Here is a 20,212-nt window from a genome sequence, read left to right as displayed (position 1 = left end):
ACTTCAGAAAAAAAAATGAGTTTACCATGATGCAGTAAACGATATCTTGCTCATTAAATACGTATAAAATAATCAATAACAATCAATAATACAGAGCGATGTTAATACTTGTCTTCCAACTTCATTTCCGAGTGGCATACATCGAAAACTCACTCCAGTTATTAACGATGTGGTAGATATACGTAGTTCTCAGAGATAATAAATTTACAAATTCACAAAAGGAGAAAACAGGAGCTAAATTTCTAATGAAAATTCAATAAACAGCTACATTTTCGAAATCCTTAGGTAAATAAAATATTAACGCTTATATATGAAATAGTAGCAAGAAACGACAGAACAGTATTGATGCGTACGCAGCTATATATTGAAGAGGAAGAATTCTGATTGCGATGCGAAGTATGCTAATATGTTGACTTGGTAATACCTAAAAAACTTACCAGTCAAGGTGGTTTTAATTCAATTTCTATTCCCCAGTTGACGTTTGTGGCCACAGTTCACTTCGCACTCTAGTTGTACCTATTCAAGAACATTTACATTTTCGATATTGTTGCAATAGGTACAGAGCAAAACGAAACAGCGTCTGAGCAGCACAGATGCTACCTAAGGAATCCTGCAATTTCTCTGGTTTGGTTTATTTAATTATGGCAAAGCACACTAGGGCTATCTGCCTGACGGAGGAATGCTTTCGTGGAGGACTTTCTAAGGAAAACTGTCTCGTATACACGTTACACATGGGAAAACGACGAAAGCGCCCATGCAGCCAGCCCGTTCGCGGGATTCGAACCTCGAATCGAACTACCAGTGTTCAGCGACTTTACCGCTGCTGGTCCTATAATTTCTCTGAGACTTACTCCTTAGGCAGGGGAACACTAGAACAGCACTACAGCATCCTAGTATCGCAGTTTACTTAAATTGAAATAATTTAGACTCAAAACAATGTTTTCTTTGATTGTTTGACATCACAACATCTAATGCTGTAACTCCTATGCAAATCTTATATGCTCTATCAAAAATAATCTCATAAAAAAATCTGAAAAAGATTTTAAATTACGTCTAAATGGGCGTTTTTTGACCGTTATGTGTGTTACCTCTATTTATTAAACAGCATGTTCTTCGCACTTAAACAGAAATTTTAGTTCAATAGCAATGTCGCAAAATAATTTTAAAATGAGCCTATCTTTAGAATTTCAGATACACAGTTCCGCGCGCTGGAGGCAAAAATATTTGTCCCCCGTAGATTGTTGCATTGTTGAGTTTGTTACTCAAAAATTCGTTAAAGTTTTACAAAATATGAAATCGATAATAAAACAAACTCCAAATTTCAAATTTGGGCTTCCACATGTCCATATTCGCAGTAGCATTACGTCATTCAAAATTCGATGGCTGTATGTACCGTTGTTTTATCACAATGCGAGACATATACATATATTTATGCAGAATTTTTCATTACTTAAATTCTTCAAATAGAATGTAGGACTCTAACATTTGGTGGCAACAGTTTGGAAAGTGAAATGGATATTTATAGCGATTCAACGAAAAATCGCAAAACGAAAACAATAGTCCTTCATTGACAAAGCCCTTTTGGACTAATAATCCTTTATTTTCCTTTATAATCATTTGCTTAAACGAACGTGTTTTAGGATTACTACAAAAATTTTATTTCTTGACTTGTTTTCTGTAAACTCGAAAAGAATTAAAACGGAATGCAGAACATAGAATTATCTCGATAGAGAAAGAATTTGAAATGAAAATCTTACAAATAACTCTCTCTGAAAGCTGCTATATATTCACTAGCAATGGAATCAACATTTCGATCCGGCCTCAGATGCATAAATGGCAGCAGGACAGGTTTCGTGGTGTTCCCTGAATAAAACATAAATACCACCATTTCCCTTAACAAGATTTCATGAAAACATTCGTAAGCCGAAAGGCTCTTCTGTACTTTGCCATAACCCACACAATCTAAAAGTGGACGGATTTTTCTCAGTCAAAGCATAAAATGCTTCTTGGTGTTGATTTTGGTGATGTTGTTGCCAATGCTCACTGCCCGATACCAGCCAATATCTCAGCATTTCACAAGTTCCTAGCCAAAAACAGAGCGGACATAAATAAAATCTGCAAAGTAATAACCACCATTGCAGCATATGGCCAGGATCTCTGTCAAACAGAGTAATAGGGCTTATATGCATTACTTGCACTGGCATCTTGACTGATTACTTGCTCTAATGCTCTACCATCTAATCTCTGACTGCATAGGGAGCAATGCTACGTATTGTAATAGTAACTGCAATTGTAATTCTACTTATAATCTAATTGTAAGGCATCTGTACCAACTGTAATGTAATGAAACTGCACCAACTGTACTACCTGTAATGGAATGTACCACCCGTAATGTAATGTAACTGTACAATAATAATTGCATACCCTCCATCCACTGCTTAATCTACAACATGCACTCTGTATTATATCACCTCAGCATGTGTCTTCCATACTCCAACATGTTCAAATTTCATTTAACTGTAACATACAGCAGTAATATTTAATTATACCATACAACAATATTTTGTCCTTGTACCATGCCCTTTGTACCATGCCTTATGCTTCGATACAAGTTGCGTTCTTGTACTAGGCCATATGTACAATTCACAATATAGAGTCTTAGTATGCATAATATATGTGTTTTTATTCGACCTTGTTTATTTCAGTTAACATCATCAGTATTCTAAGCATTATTGTCATGAAATGAATCTGTAATATAAGTACCATTCCCTATTTTCCTTTGTTTTATACTCCATGCTTATCTGTACCGGAATTGTAAACATATTTAATGATATTGTGCCCTATGTATGCCCTATGCGTTTTTAAGTGATTTATGTCATGTGATCCTAAGTGTTATGTGCTCGTATATATTACGTGTTTTATGTTATATGTTTAGGTGTTTAATTTTCTTCTTTTTTTATAACCTATTAAGTGTTTTTTTAACCCATGCCTGTATCAACAAGTTAATTCAAATGTATCTCAAATGCCAGATGTTCAACAGTTGCTCCTGTATGGCCATGTATCCACACTTTTAATTATTAAATAAACTCCAGGGAAGGACGCGGGACATATGCCTGTTAACGTCTGTTAAACTTCAGGCGTCCCCGTCCCTGTCACCTGCCAATGCTCACTTCCCTGACCTATAAAATCAGCCCAAAGCCACGAAATTCCTTGTGGCAAGGCGCGCAAGTTTTATGCCTCTCATTAACAGTTGGCAACAGCCTTGAGCACTTTTAGGTGACAGTGCGATTTAATTCAGTTCCGCTCCCAATTTTGAGGGAGAAGACTCCGGCGTAAAAGCTCCAAGGTCCCCAACCCGCTCTTTCCCTACCATTAACCTCTCGAGATGACTTTCCGCTCTCCACATATTTAGAGTGCGCACAGACACTACAAACAAAATACAAGCATCAATGCCTTCTCCGGGATTCGGACACGAGCCATTTGGCGCAGTAGTCAGCGACGGTAACCACTATACCGCTTGGGAGGCAGGCTTCTTCGTTCACGCTGGAATAATAATAAAAAAAATAAAATAAAAGCTCATGTTCTGTAGAAATTTTCGACAAAGGCATGATATCCAAAATAAATAACAGATTTTGCCATAAAAAGTTTACCTGTCTGCTTTCTTGACCAATTCAAGTAATAGGATAGCCGAATTTTCATCAGCTAGTTATTAATAAAGTTTCTGAAGAACATCCCGCCACAATCCATGTTACAAAAGTCATTTAAAATATTAATATTCGCTATGAACTAAGAAGAAATGAGCCAGTTGTAAAGTTAGAGATCATTCAAATTCAAACTTTTCAGAGACTGAAAAAAAAAAAAAAAAAAAAAAAAAAAAAACGAAAGTTCTGATTTTAAATCAACTTTAATTTCCAAGAAATTATCTGAGCATTTCTGGAAACTTTAATGTGAATCTTTATTTTTAAAGAAGTAAAAGTTATCATTACTAAGGCGGAGAATAAATAGGATAATTGGAACGCGATTTATCAAGCAAACTCGAATAGGGAAAAATTAAAATAATGCTTTTAAAACCTTTGGAAGGATAGAAATGGAAATTGAATCATTAAATAAATTTAACAGATAATGATAAATGTGGAAGATTTACGGAAATTTTAAACCATCCCTTGAAAACCCTTTTTTTTTTTCGATATCTTTAAGAGAAGGATTATTAAGAGAATAATTCAAGAGAGCAAAATTAATTAGAATAGAAGTCTTCTTTACAAAATTCCAATGAAAGCTCAGGCAATAATGCAAAATTCTTCTCTAAAAGTGTTTAGAACATTTTCCTGAAATTATCTCTTGTGCAAATGTGAGCTAAATTTAAGCATAAAAAAAACAGTGCTTGCTTCCATACATAAAAATAGCGTCAGGAAAGTGAGCATAAGTAAAAACAACAACATATATACTATAAAATATTGCTTGCATACTTTCAAACCCCCCTGTATACATATATCTCTTAGCATACAAACAGGAGCGAAATACTTTAATTGAACGGATTATATGTCCCCCCAAATGGGATAGTGGTTAGTTATTCTGTCCACTGTATAGAAGTGCCCGGGTTCGAATCCCAGAGAAGGCATGGATATTTGTAAATGTATAGTGTATTTGCGGCATGGAGGCACGCTAAATATTGTGAGTCTGGTGTGGATTGGTAGTAAGGAAAAAGGGGTGGGTGACCTTCGGACATAGCTCCCGCGTAGCTTACCCATAACACTGGGATGGAACTGGATAAAATTCTACTTTATGGTGCCCAAGGCTCTTGCAAACTACAGGAGTAATATCATACTAATTGGCGCAATGAATTTCGTGGGCTTATTCTGATGAGGTGAGATAAGTCACAATAACAATAGATTATAGTTCAGGAATTAAAAGGCAGACATTGTAGACTCCTTTTGCGATATCCATTTGTAATACTAGAATAATAAAGAGGTCTACATTTCCTTTTTGAGATAGTCATTGCTTAGTCCTTTTTTGTTAGCAAATAAATTTCTAAGTGTGTCTTTGCAGCAATAGATGGCGTTACTGCCTCATGATTCAATTATGGCTGCTATGGTAACGAACCTTTCGAGTATGTGATTTATGTGTTCTATTCTTTTTTTGTTTTTTGTTGCTACAGTGCTTTGAGTGATGTGCGCATAAAATGCTCTGTCGTCACGCGGACGGCATTTCTTCTATTTAAAGTTCTTAAAAGTAAATGAAAATATTTATCTAAAGTACATAAAATAAAAAGTAAATAAATATAAGAAAGTAAGTTCTTAAAATTTAATCCTCTATTTTTAATATTATGTTTTACTTTTTTATGTAAACTAAAACATGAAAAATAAAGGAGTAAAATTTTAAAAATAAATGAAAATTTTAAGTTAAATAAATTCACATGAGTAAGTTTTTATTTATTTTATTTTTTAATATTTTTTACATCTAAGTTTTCCTTTATTTAACTTATTTTTCGTATGTTGGATAGCTTTTGTTTTATAAGTTTTTGGACTTGATCCATTATAATCGTGAAATTCTTGTAACATTTTTAAGATTTTTAAACTTTACTGCCTGCTTATGAGTTTTTTTTTTTTTTTTTTTTTTTTTTTATTTTTAACTCCAGCCTGTAGGTTTTCCAAATTTGCATATGGTTTTTATTTTTAAAATATTGGAGTAAAAATTTGCTTTTGGTTTTATTTTCAAGAATTGCATTACTATTTTTGTCTTTGGATTTGATCTACTAAACATAATTTTATTAATTTGTCTGTTACTTCACAAAATTCTTGAATTTTTCTGTGCTTCTGATAATACAATTTTGCGATTTCTTACTTCCCCCTGCAAGGACTGGACTGATACAGATATAGATTACTTTTATATTTTTTCCCTAAGCCTTAATAAATTTTAAACATTAATTTGTGTTTTTCTGCTAACAAAACAGGCTATTTCGTTTACTTTTTTTCTTTGCAACGTTGCCCCAACCCTCTGACGACAATACAGCGAAAGATGTAAATTTAACATTTCATTTTTTGTTTTAGCAAGTTTTGACCCCCTATTTCTTACAGTTTGCACTGTGTTTGTAGATTTTTGGTTATTTCATGTGATTTATTCCAAGTTGAATATTTGTTGAACTTTAAATGTATTTTTCATTTATTTTATACATGAAATAAAAGCAAGGAAAAGACGGAGGAGTGTTGATTCGTAATAGCTATATAGGATAGATCGTAGAGCCATATTGAAAAGAAAGAAATATGATTGCGTATTATGCTAGTATGTTGACTTCGTAATATCTAAAAAGCTTGGTAATCGATGCAGTTTTAATTCCATTTTTATTTCCAGTTGACATTTGTGGCCACAATCACTTGACGCCCTAGTCGTGCCTATTCACAGAATATTTGCATTTTTTATATTATTGCGATAAAAAGCAAGACAGCGAAATTACATACTAGCAGGCTAGAGAGCGAACCTCAGGTACGTGATTATGCAATATGGAAGCGCACGAAGAGAAAGGTTTTGAGTCAAAAAGTTTCAGTTCCCAATTATTATGCCATCAGCGTTGCGCAGGCCAAATGGAATGATCTAGAAATGATGCAAACTAGAGAAGTTATTACGCTTTTTGAAACAGAAAGGGGGAAATAAAGGGAATTAGGGGTTAGTTTAAATTATAATTTTGATTTACATATTTTTAACTTGCAGAATTCTAGATAAACTGCATTTTTCAATTCAATAATGTAACGTCTCCTACTATTTATCTTTAATCCAATGACCCCGTACTATCAGTAATACGAAAATCAAAATGTCAGAATTTTATCTTTTCCAGCCTTTTATCAGTGGGAATGATCTGAAATGCTACCCATTAGATCCATCAATAAGATAACGTCCAGCTGTCAAGCGTGTTGCAATCGAGCTGCACATTGTGATATACAGTCTAAGCATTCATTCATTCGAACGAACTTGTGGGCGTAAGAGGAATTCCCATTATCCAAACCTAGTACCTTATCGGAATACCATTCCCGCACCAGGAGTCACAAGTGCCAAATTAGAGTCTGATGGATTTACTGGCAAGAGGTTTCTAATTTCAGAGGCGATTGTCCGGCCGTCGGTTATAAACTATGAGAAAGCTTTATGTGTTTATCATCGAACCACCTACAATTATGAAGCGAAAGCAAATTTTGCGATAGGGAATTTCGGAGTTAAAACGATTCTTCCAATATCGCTGTAGACGTGTGAGCGTAAAATTACACTTCACAAAGGTAAACGACTTTTGAAGTCTTAATCAATTGAAAAATTCATTGTCTGTTAAATTGAAAATATTTTCTGCTTAGAAGAACTTTTTCAGAAATATTAAAACATTCATTGTTTTTAATGGTAATTAAAATTAATAATAGGGAAGAGAAACGATTTAATTAATTTGTGTTATCAAACAGAATAGATTAAATCCGTTTTAATGAAAGGAGAATTAAAAAGAAAAAAAAATCTAAAAGGTTTCAGAATTTAAATTACGTCCAAAGGGGCGTTTTTTCAACATTCTGTGTGCTACCTTTATTTATTAACTACAATTTTAATAAGATAATTTTTTTTTCCCTGCACAACGTTGCCATTGCTCGCTTTGAAATCCTTGAGTTTGTTAATCAAAAATTCGTTAAAGGTTTGCAAAATATGAAATCGATAATAAAATAAATTCCAAATTTGGGCTTTCAGATGCCCATATTCGCAATGGGATTACGTCATTAAAAATTCGATGGCTCTAGATACCGCTGTTTTATAGGGATGCGAGAGACATACATACATTTATGCAGATTCTTCGTTATTTAATATCTTCAAATATAATACAGGGAGATAATCCTTGGTGACAAGAATTGAAATGGACATACAGAGAAAAGTGAAACGGACAGAGTGATTCGACGCAAAATGAAAACAATAGTCCCTCAGGGACAAAACAAAGCCGCTTTGGACTAATAAAAGCTATAAAACAATTGTAAATGCATTGCCCTCATTTAGACTCAGAAATTAGAAAATTTGTATGCAAGTTATTACTGATCATTACACAGTAAAGTGTCTTTAATCTTATTTCAGTATCACTTTGAAAATTGCAGTCCCTAAGAATACATACATTTTATAGCATTAATCAATGTAAACAATTTTCTTGAATTTACTAATGATTAAAAAGGAACTAACAATTGAAGAAACTAATAATTAAAGGAACTATAAACTGAAGGAGTTGAAGGAACATGGGAAAAGTTAGATGTCAGAATTACCATGTTAGTAAAATATACTAAAGTAAGCACTTTGGAGAAGTTTCGTTTCAAAAAGAAAGTATGGATTTTTCCAGGCCAGAATAAGGTATAACTTGAATGCTAACCTCTAAATATATCACAAAATTAGCTTGCTTTACATGAAAAAAAGTTCGTTGTAGTTTATTTGAGTTTGCTCCCGTGTGTTTGAGCAAAGAAACCGTCTTTCCTTCTGATAAAGAGGGATCTCTACCTGTTTGCCATTGAAATACTTAGACTTATTGACTAAATTTTTGCCATCCAAGGTTGGTGCTTTGCTAATTATGCATTTCTATGTTTGTAAAAAAATGAAATCGTCCTTTTCAGTTCAAAATAGTCAATAGAATTTATTCGGTACTTTTCCGTTTTGCCGGCGCTAACGATAAAGTCGCCAATAATGGTACAACTGATGCCAACGGAATATCTTCGCTAGTAACTTTGTACGCTTCATTTTCAAAATAAGTCGCAGTCATTTTTATCAGCCCACCAGCGGCCGAGCGGTAAAGACGCTGAGCACTGGTAGTTCGGTCCGAGGTTCGAATTCCGCGAACGGGCTGGCTGCATGGGCGTTTTCGTGGTCTTCCCCATGTGTAACGTGTATACGAGCCAGTTTCCCTTAGAAAGTCCTCCACGAAGGCATCCTTCCCTTTAGGCAGATAGCCCTCGTGTGCTTTGCCATAATTGAGTAATCCAATCCAATCCGTTTCTTATCATATTGTTTGTTTCTTTCAATACTGGCATTCAATTACATAAAATTTTTACAAGATATTAAATTTTATGCCCTATGTCCATTCGCGGTAATATAGTCAATTAGTATGCAATCACACCACTCACCCGAAGGCGAAAATAAAGAAAAGGGAAAATGAAGGGTTTTTCAGTTCTAATGAGAATGCACTAGCGAAGTAAAGCACTACGGTTTTACATAATTTCTGAGTAAGCTATTCGTGCGAACTGAAATAATTCTTGCATTTAAACTTGCATTCCAAATTAAGATTTAACTTGAAATTAATTTAGATAATTACTGAGAGAATTATATTTTTGTAATGTAGTTTAAGTGATAGGAGATCACTGGGAGTCACGTGATACGAACCGGCGAATCAGGAATGCATGCACATGAAAGCATAGTAAGTTCTTAAATTAATGTCTTTTTACAAATTTATTGGCTTTTTACAAAATTGTAAACCATATTAAAATGTGCATGCCTTCAAAATGAAAAATTCTTAGAACTAACATTTCGTTAGCATTTTTTATGTGTCTACTCTATGCTATCGCCAAGTCTGCTTGGCGAGATTTGCGCCGGCGAAACGGAAAAGTACCAATTATTCTTTTGCCCCCATTATAATGCGCATTAATCTTTAACAGACAAATTAAATTAGATTATTTTTCATTAATTAATCTTCATAACTAAATACATTTTCCTTTTTTTGACAGCACGGACACACCAGCGGCTTAGCGGTTAAGTCGCTGAACACTGGTAATTCTCTTCGAGGTTCGAATCGCGTGAACGGGCTTGCTGCATGAGCGTTTTCGTGGTTTTTCCTATTTAAAGCGTGTATGCTAGCCAGTTTCCGTTAGAAAGTCGTCCGCAACGACATCCCTTCCCTTAGGCATATAACCATCGAGGGTATGCCGTAATCACATAAACCAAACTTTTAGTTACACGAAATTCAAGCAAACTTAATTTTTTATGAGTATTAAAATAATACATAAATTTTATTTTACTCAACTAAAGTTAAACATATTTTTAATTACATTCTTAGAGCTCTGGTTGGAACAAAACTGGATAATTTTTAATTTCGCTAATTTCACGTTATTTGAACTCTGCTTAATGGTAATTATCAGATTTAATCAAGATACATTCACTGATGAGTTAAATTGTTTTTGTTACCCAGATCACTTTCGTATAGTTTCGGATTTGATTTAAAAATGAAGCAAATATAGTTTATGGTATTATTACTTTAGTATGAAATTCGTAATGTATACATCATTTGTGATAATATCATTATTTGTGATAATTTCTGATAATATTTTATAGCTGTATATTCTTAATGTCATGATACTTTCCAGATAGTCGACTTAAAAACTGCCTTTATCAATTGGAAAAATTGACTGAAAATGACATCATTGTCTTAAGTGAATACCAACATTCTTTAATGCGGTCAACTAACCCCTGCGAATTTGAAGATACGTAGCTAAAGTTTGAGACTTTTTATTTGAAATAAAATCCTAAATTTTGTGTATTTGAATTAAAAAAAATCATTAAAAAATATCTAAATTTCATGCTTCTGTATTTTACCGTCAGTTTTTCAGGGATTTTGGGAACACGGAGGAACTCTCCCCTATCAGTTCCAGGGGGAGATTCCAAGTTCCAGGGAGAGACTCTAAGTTCCATACTAATGACTCTACAATCTTTATCGTCGCATTTCTGCTCGTGCTTGCTATTCACCTTTTATCCCTATTTCTTTAACTATAGTAATCAGAGGGAAGTAACAAGGCAGTTGGTATCAAGATCGGGTGCCCACATTGCGCTATAAGATTGACTTTATGAAAACGTGCGTCCTACGAATTGTTGGCCAAAGAATAAAAGAAACGAGCTGGATACGCCCCCAACTGCTTTCACATACTTCATACACTTACGTATCAACATCTTCTAAATTATTATACTTAAAAATCTCAAAATCCTATACATACTTTATCCAAAATTACCCTCATTCTAACTTTATGTCTCACAGATATTTAATTTGTTCTAATGAACGTGAAGAATATAGTATTCTCCCTTTAAATTACCATTTTATAATTCCACTGCGCAGTAAATATAATATATCGTATTACTATTTTAATTAAAAGTCAGTATAGCAGACTTTTCGTTTAATTCAATGTTACAGGAGTATTTTCTATTTGAAACCGAATAACAAATTCTATGCAAATCAGCTGCTGTGTATTGACAGGCCCAATGCTGAAGTTTAAAACTGTATAATAAGCTTCTACGGCATTAAATTCCAAAGATCGAAACCTTAGCAACGTCCCACATTTTACTTGCTCTAAACTCATTTATTCCAAGCGGAAATTCCTTCAGAATGCAGATTCAATTTGGCTTCTGTATATTAGGAGGAAATTGCAACAAAGACTGCTTCGGTTGCTTCCGAAGAGTCGCGACTATTTACAAAATCCTAATTAAAGGACAATTATACGTGAAGCGGAAAGTATTTGAATAGCAATTACGTTTACAGCGGAAAGTCTGCAACATGATGATAGTTTGAAACTCTGACCTTAAGCTTATATTTCGCCGTTACCTGCGTCGAAGATAACTGCATAATATAATGGAAAGCGCATTTTTTATACTATACTTTTTCACCCATATATATTTAAGGCACATTTATGACAGAAAGCAAATTTCAGCCTAAATATTTCCTTCGGCTGTCTAGTTTAAATATTGATCATACGATTTTATTAATTTGCCTAGATTTTAAATTAATCATCATTACATTTTTTACTTACTTTATATATGGTGTTGGTGTATTTAATTATGGCAAAGCACACGAGGGCTATCTGCCTAAGGTAGGCGATGCCTTCGTGGAGGACTTTCTAAGGGAAACTGGCTCGTATACACGTTACACATGGAGGAAATCACGAAAACGCCCATGCAGCCAGCCCGTTCGCGGGATTCGAACCTCGGACCGAACTACCAGTGCTCAGCGACTTTACCGCTCGGCCGCTGGTGGGCTTACTTTATATATGATTTTGAAAGTTTAATCTATATATAATTTTTATGATTTTGGGATCTGATGCACATATGATGATTACGAAGCTGGATAGCTTTACACAAATTACGTTTGTTATCATGCAAGCATAAAGGTTAGCATGAGAAGATATGTCGTTGGTTGGAAATATTTATATAAGAATACATATGTAATAAATATAATGCGAAAAATTAATTTTTAAATGATGCATTTTAGAAAGACTTATTATACAAATCGGCTTTGCAAGGAAGTAATTTGCGTTTTTTAGTGCAAAATGAAACTCGAACTTTAATCAGACAAGTATCTTCCATTCTGTTAAACGATCTCATGCCATCTTTTGGTAACTTCATGATTGATTCCATGCTCCTAGAACTTCTGCTAATTAACAGGCTGCTATGCAGCTTTTAAAAATTGAACTGTATGTGGTGTAAGTGCGAAGAAAGCGATGTTTAATAATAAATCTAAAAGAAAAAAATAGTTTAGCAGGAGTGAGTGACAGAGCAGACAGTTAGAGTGAGAACTCAAAGTATAAAACTTTAAAAGCTCTTTTACGCGGCCGTTAAAACCTGAAACATGTTATGTAATTAGACTTTTTTTGAAGAAGGAAGCATGAAAAATGAGCAATGCCTTCGCCGTAACACGAACCTGGACATCTCGAATACGCGCTGAGTGTGCAACCGTTACACAACGAAGGCATGCTGGAAGGAGGGAGAAAATACCTTATACAGCCCCCTTTTAAAGAGCGATTGGGGATTAGGGGATTCAGTCACCAAATTCTGGTGATGACGAATTATTATCCAGCCCCTTTTAGTTTCAGCACCACTGTACAGTCATTAAATTTTTTTTTGAAGCAGGATGTATAAAAAAAAAGCAATTTCCTCGCCGGGACTCGAGCCTGGGCCTCTCGAAATACGCGCAGAATATGCTACCGTTACACCAGGAATGCATGAGGTGAGGCGAGAGAAAATACTTTATAAATCTTTGGGATTTTTTTTATTTTAGTTTTTTTTTTTAATGAAATGATTCAAATATACGTAATCTGTATTCAGGATAAAAGCTTATCTGATATATAAAGTATCTAGAGAAATCAAAATTATAATTGTTTACAAAGGAATATTGCTAAAATTAGCTTGGTAGTTTTTGGTGTTATTATTTATTGCTATCGTATGTTATGTGTTTGATGTAAATTGGTGGAGTCAAGTTTATTGTGTCGCTGGTATAAATCAATATACCCTAATCTAATGATCTTAGTTCCAGCCTAAAGAAATAACACTTTGTGGGAACTAAAATACATGGCTAGCAACGTTCGGTAATTTTTCATATCGTAATTAATTTTCAGATTCAATCTCAGTGTCCTGAAATCCTAGAACATTGCAAATTCTGTATCTAAAGAAAGGGGAAACAACAGAGATGAATTAATTATCCGGAGATTATTCACAAGTCATTGTTTCGTCTTAAACAAAGGAAATTTGAAAGACTCTGTTAAGCTTAAAGTTGCAGTAAATGTGCTAAAATGAGTTATTTTGTCGGTTATAGATTATTGCATTTCAACGACATTCATTTACATTTTTATATGGGATTATAAATTATTTTCTCGGGGAACAGAGAATAGATCTTTTTGAAAATTATTTAGACTTCTATTTTAAAACCATAGTTTAATCATTTAAAAATTGCTCCTAACTAAACGCAATGCACATAAATCTGAAATCTTTTGAATATGATTGATTGGAATGGAATATAATATTCATATGAATATGAATTCATATTAATGGAATATGAATTCATATGAATGGAATATGAATCACATGAATAATTGAATCTATTAATTAGAATGTGAAATCCAATCAATAGATTGCGCTCTTAAATCAGTTATTACGTAGGCCATTCTGAAATTTTTGAGATACACTCAGATGATAAATGGTCGAAAAGAATTAACGATTAGATTTGAAAATATGAATTATTTTAGCCTAGCAGACAATTTTTTTACTGGCAGTTTATAAATAGTTTACCGTAGAATAAATTTTAAGCAGAAGAAAAAATGGAGTTGACGTGGGAACATTATTGCGCTATTATTTCCTGTGATTTTAGAAAAGTGATTAAATCAAGAAGAATGGGTCCAAAATATACAATTATGTTTAGGAAAGGAAGACACATCCTATGCTACTATACTTAGATGGTTTACAGAATTTCACATAGGTTGCAACTGTCTTCAGAAAGAAAAAAGCACTGTAGGATCGTTGTCAGCAGTAATCCAGGATAATGTGTCTACCATACAGAAAACGTTAATCAATAATCACCACTGTACCTACCAAATGATACAGAAGGAACTTCACATTGGATCCGCTGATATACATAAAGTTATTCGTGAAGAATTGCATATGAAAAAACTACTTTGCCGTAGGTTTCCTCATAATTTAACTTCATCAAATAGAGAAGCGTGTCAGAATCAGTAAAGGCATCCTTAAATTACTTAAAGGTGATGGCGACCGCATTATTTATAAAATCGTAACTGGTGATGAAATGTACACTGCGAAAAAAAATATTACAGTTCAATTTCTCCCGATCCACTGGGCCGATTGACGAAATTCAACTTGCGATTTTCATGTCTCATAAGCGCGAATTAGGATATATATTAGATTTATATATAGCAGTGTTCTAATATAGGTATTTTGACACAAAAGCGGACTTTTTCTGAAATTTTTTTTTTTTTTTTTTTTTTTTTTTTTTTTCATATTTTAATTCTACGACTCAAATTACGCCAAACTGCTAAGTTTTGTAAAAATCGCACTAGTAGTTTTTTAAAAATAAGATCTTAAAATATTTATTCTTCAATGTTAATTGAGTTTGGCATATATTTATTAGTCTCTCTTTTTATTAAATTTAATCTTCCTTTCATATTTCGAATTTCAGGTTTCTTCCAAATAAAACTCACGCATTTTTTATTATTTATTTTTAAAATTTTCCTTTTTAGTAGGTTTTATAAATTTTTCGGAAAATATTTTGAATTATAATCTATAACAATTTCTATAACAACCATCATCTTAAAGTGTATGCATTTCTAAGCATACCTGCAAAAAATTACAGTTCTTTATTCAAAATTTCCGAAGATAAATGCGAATTTATCTTCGGCATTGTGAAATTATGGCGCATTGTGAAATTTGGCATATTTGTTGAAAGCGATGAAACACCAAATGTGGTTTAGACACTTCGCTAAAATTATTTGAAAGTGAAAACGATGTGTCTTGTTATTTTTTTTTCGCTCATGCACAGTGTTAAAGGTAGGAACGAAGTGTATTTTGTTCCGCTCCAGCATAATGGAAGGGAAAGGAAAATTGGTTGCCATATATTAAAAAGTACGCTAAGTGAATTATTCTTGGAGCAAACTGAAAAAAATATGCCAAGATAAATGTGTTTGAATTCGCATCAAATTTTACAAAATTTAATATATAGGCATAATTTGAGTCGGAGAATCGAAATATGGAAAAAAAAATTGGTATGTTATTTAAGAGAAAGTCAAAAAGTCCGACTTTCTGTCAAAATACCTATGTTAGAACAATGCTATATATAAATCTAATATATATCCTATGTCGCGCTTTCGAGACATTGAAAACGCGATTTGACTTTAAACAATCGACCCATTAGAACAAGAGATATAGAACTGTCTTTTTTTTTTTTTTTTTTTCTGCGCAGTGCACATATCTTTTTCATACTTTCCAACACGTAAAGAAAGTAAAAGTAGGGGTCTTTGAAGGTAGCCGAACGCTTCCAATGGTGAAAAGACAACGGGCCATGAAAAACGTAATGTATGCCGTTTTCCTCAGAAGTACAAGATTGGTTGAAGCCATCAACGCTGGAAGGGAAAAGGCAGTCACAGCTAACTGGTATACTACTGTGTTTAGAAATTCTTTAAGAAGTGAATGTTAGAGGACTTTTGCTCCACCATAACAATGCTTCTTCTCATTCAGCAAGATTTACAGTTGGGTTTCTTGTGTTATGTCCAGAATTTCAATTATTAATATGTGTTTTAAGTTATTATTATTCTAATATTTTTATTTGTATTCATGTGTATTTTAATCGAACAAAAAAGGCATTCTTAGGCTCTTAAGGTTTTATTTAACTCATTATTCTTGAGTTGGAATTGTGACAAAGGCGAGAGACGGTTGCGAGGACACACATCTGGTTTATGGCCTTTTCCAACAATGGAGGCAGTAGGGTATATGTGTCGCCCTTTTTTAGCTAATGCGTGTGAAACGGAAATCGCTTTGTAAAGTTTGCAGTTTTGCGTACTTCAAGACAGTGGGGGTTAGGTAATTGGATGCTCATAAAGTTAGTTTCGCTTGTTAGTTGAGGGGTCTATTTTTTATTTCTCACGTTGTGAGTGCAGATGTTTTTCGGATTTCATTGTCAGATTTTCTGGTGTTTGATTCGTCATGGGTGTGTCATTTTCTCAATTTAGATAACATAAAATTCCGGGATTAATAAATCTAAATTTTTGTTTTTATTACTTTAACCTTTGCTGCAAGGTGCCGGACAAAATTAACTAAAAAAATTCAAAAATCCAATAATTCAAAACATTCAAAATCTATTTCATAATATTCATATATCATTCCGACATTCTTATAAACATTCGTATAGTAAATCTATCAATCAATCGTATATCATATCTATCAATCAATCGTATACCATATCTATCAATCAATACTATAGTGGTAGTACAATCTAACTTTTAGGTTTGCGTTGTGAGTAACCTATGCCAAGGAAAAATCAATAACCCCAAATTCAATTAAATTCCAGGTTTCTTAAAAGCCTCCCGGCTCAAACAAATGGAGGGAGATGACAGACCACAGAAACTACACTAAATTAAACAAATGAAATATAAAATACATATCAAACACATTTATTAATTTCTAGAATATTCAAACATATGATAACTAGGTAAACTGATCAGTCCCCTACAAATTAACCTTAAGAGGTAAATTAACATGTATATCATTTTAAATCTTATACTCAAGTTAGGTGTACTAAATTTTTTTAACATTACATAACTCACAATTTAGGCGGTTGTACCACACGTATATTAAATATAGTATCATTACTCGGTTACAATTTAAATACAAAAGACAGAAAATAAAATTCGCTCACAGGGTGAAGTTCATACATTCAACACCTATGCCATCATCGACTGATTAATACGGAGTTTTAGATAGTTCAACAGATCGTCCTACTCATTTCGTTCACCATTCGAAGAGATAGAGAATGCCATCATCGACGGATTAATACGGAGTTTTAGATAGTTCAACAGATCGTCCTACTCATTTCGTTGACCATACGAAGAGATCGAGAATGCCATCATCGACGGATTAATACGGAGTTTTAGATAGTTCAACAGCTAGTCCAACTGCTTTTAAAATCAGGAACGCTAACGCTACAACAAAATATGTATTAAGGTAACCTCGAGAATGTCAAATTAAACTTCTTGGGAAAATATAACGAAGCAGCAGCAAACTATATTTTGCATAAGCACTTAGTCTCAACTCGAGCAAAATTCTCATCAGCTGAAAGCCGACAGAAATTCAAGACCGCCGCCCGCTGGTACACGGCATTCGCGAGAGCAAGACCCGCAAAGGTGTCAAGCCCCCGCCACTCGTTTTGTTCTTACACTTAGCTTGAAAAATCAGGAAACAGAATGATCTCTAGCCTGGTGCAAGCACCCAGGAAATCTCGGTTTCTCCGCCTCTGTGAGTTGATAGGCTTTCAAGATTTAACAATGGTGCCGTGAACAGGATTAACTAAAAAAATTCAAAAATCAAATAATTCAAAACATTCAAAATCTAATTCATAATATTCATATATCATTTCGACATTCTTATAAACATTCGTATAGTAAATCTATCAATCAATCGTATATCATATCTATCAATCAATCGTATAGTGGTAGTACAATCTAACTTTTAGGCATAGGTTCCTTGGCATAGGTTACTCACAAGTAACCTATGCCAAGGAAAATTCAATAACCCCAAATTCAATTAAATTCCAGGTTTCTTAAAAGCCTCCCGGCTCAAACAAATGGAGGGAGATGACAGACCACAGAAACTACACTAAATTAAACAAATGAAACATAAAATACATATCAAACACATTTATTAATTTCTAGAATATTCAAACATATGATAACTAGGTAAACTGATCAGTACCCTACAAATTAACCTTAAGAGGTAAATTAACATATATATCATTTTAAATCTTATACTCAAGTTAGGTGTACTAATTTTTTTAACATTACATAACTCACAATTTAGGCGGTTGTACCATACGTATATTAATATAGTATCATTACTCGGCTACAATTTAAATACAAAAGACAGGAAAAAAAATGCACTCACAGGGTGAAGTTCATACATTCAACTCCTAAGCCATCATCGACTGATTAATATGGAGTGCTGATAGTTCAACAGATCGTCCTACTCATTGCGTTGACCATTCGAAGAGATCGAGAATGCCATCATCGACGGATTAATACGTAGTTTTAGATAGTTCAACAGATCGTCCTACTCCTTTCGTTCACCATTCGAAGAGATCGAGAATGCCATCATCGACGGATTAATACGGAGTTTTAGATAGTTCAACAGATCGTCCTATTCATTTCGTTGACCATACGAAGAGATCGAGAATGCCATCATCGACGGATTAATACGGAGTTTTAGTTAGTTCAACAGCTAGTCCAACTGCTTTTAAAATCAGGAACGCTAACGCTACAACAAAATATGTATTAAGGTAACCTCGAGAATGTCAAATTAAAGTTCTTGGGAAAATATAACGAAGCAGCAGCAAACTACATTTTGCATAATCACTTAGTCTCAACTCGAGCAAAATTCTCATCAGCTGAAAGCCGACAGAAATATATGACCGCCGCCCGCTGGTACACGGCATTTGCGAGAGCAAGACCCGCAAACGGGTCAAGCCCCCGCCACTCGTTTTGTTCTTACTCTTAGCTTGAAAAATTAGGAAACAGAATGATCTCTAGCCTGGTGCAAGTACCCAGGAAATCTCGGTTTCTCCGCCTCTGTGAGTTCATAGGCTTTCAAAAAAATCATAAAATTATATCTTACCAATCCCGGAATTTTATGTTATCTAAATTGAGAAAATGACACACCCATGACGAATCAAACACCAGAAAATCTGACAATGAAATCCGAAAAACATCTGCACTCACAACGTGAGAAAAAAAATAGACCCCCCAACTAACAAGCGAAACTAACTTTATGAGCATCCAATTACCTAACCCCCACTGTCTTGAAGTACGCAAAACTGCAAACTTTACAAAGCGATTTCCGTTTCACACGCATTAGCTAAAAAAGGGCGACACATATACCCTACTGCCTCCATTGTTGGAAAAGGCCATAAACCAGATGTGTGTCCTCGCAACCGTCTCTCGCCTTTGTCACAATTCCAACTCAAGAATAATGAATTAAATAAAACCTTAAGAGCCTAAGAATACTTTTTTTTTCCGATTAAAATACACATGAATACAAATAAAAATATTAGAATAATAATAACTTAAAACACATATTAATAATTGAAATTCTCGACATAACACTTGAATAAAAACACATCAAAGTGATTGAGCATCCACCCTATTCACACGATCTAGCTACGTGTGACTTTTGGTTGTTTTGTAATCTAAAATAGAACTTAAGTGAAAGTCGTTTTCATTCCGAAGATGAAACTGATGAGGGTTTATATGCATTTGTTTCATCTATTCCAAGAAATGAATGATTTAAAGCCTTTAATCTTTGGAAAATTGGGAAATTCATATTTTGTGTTCAATTAGTCAAAATTTGAAAACAACATTGTAAAGAAATCCGACCAGTTGACAAGTGATGACAAGAAATTTGAAAACAACATTGTAAAGAAATCCGACTAGTTGACAAGTGTTCATTAATTCAAAGATATAAAGATACATTCAGTTACAGATTGGTTTTAAAATTTAACATGTGGTCATCATATTTCAAAGAGAATGACGTGCAATACTCTGCAAAAGTAAACAGTTTGTAAATGAAAAATGAATTGAATTGAATTTAGATGACAGTTTTAAAAACTGCTCAAATGGAGCACCTTTTCAATTGAAGAAAACCATTAAAGAATATTTTCCAAAAGTAAAAGCTATGTATAACTGGGAAAAAACATCTA

The 20,212-nt window shown here is 33.7% G+C and overlaps 1 protein-coding gene across 2 annotated transcripts in view; it reads right to left on the bottom strand.

The window, feature by feature from the left end:
- The window catches only part of LOC118193346 (cell adhesion molecule Dscam1-like), a 672,928-nt gene that overhangs the window by 590,883 nt on the left and 61,833 nt on the right, over positions 1–20,212 (bottom strand). The window lies entirely within an intron of this gene.

This window comes from Stegodyphus dumicola, chromosome 9 (genome assembly GCF_044657685.1).
Source record: "Stegodyphus dumicola isolate Sdum_Otavi_A_Nest chromosome 9, ASM4465768v1".
Lineage (NCBI taxonomy): Eukaryota > Metazoa > Arthropoda > Arachnida > Araneae > Eresidae > Stegodyphus > Stegodyphus dumicola.
The sequence above is the reverse complement of the archived record's forward strand: the minus strand, read 5'-3'. Positions and strand labels throughout refer to the sequence as shown.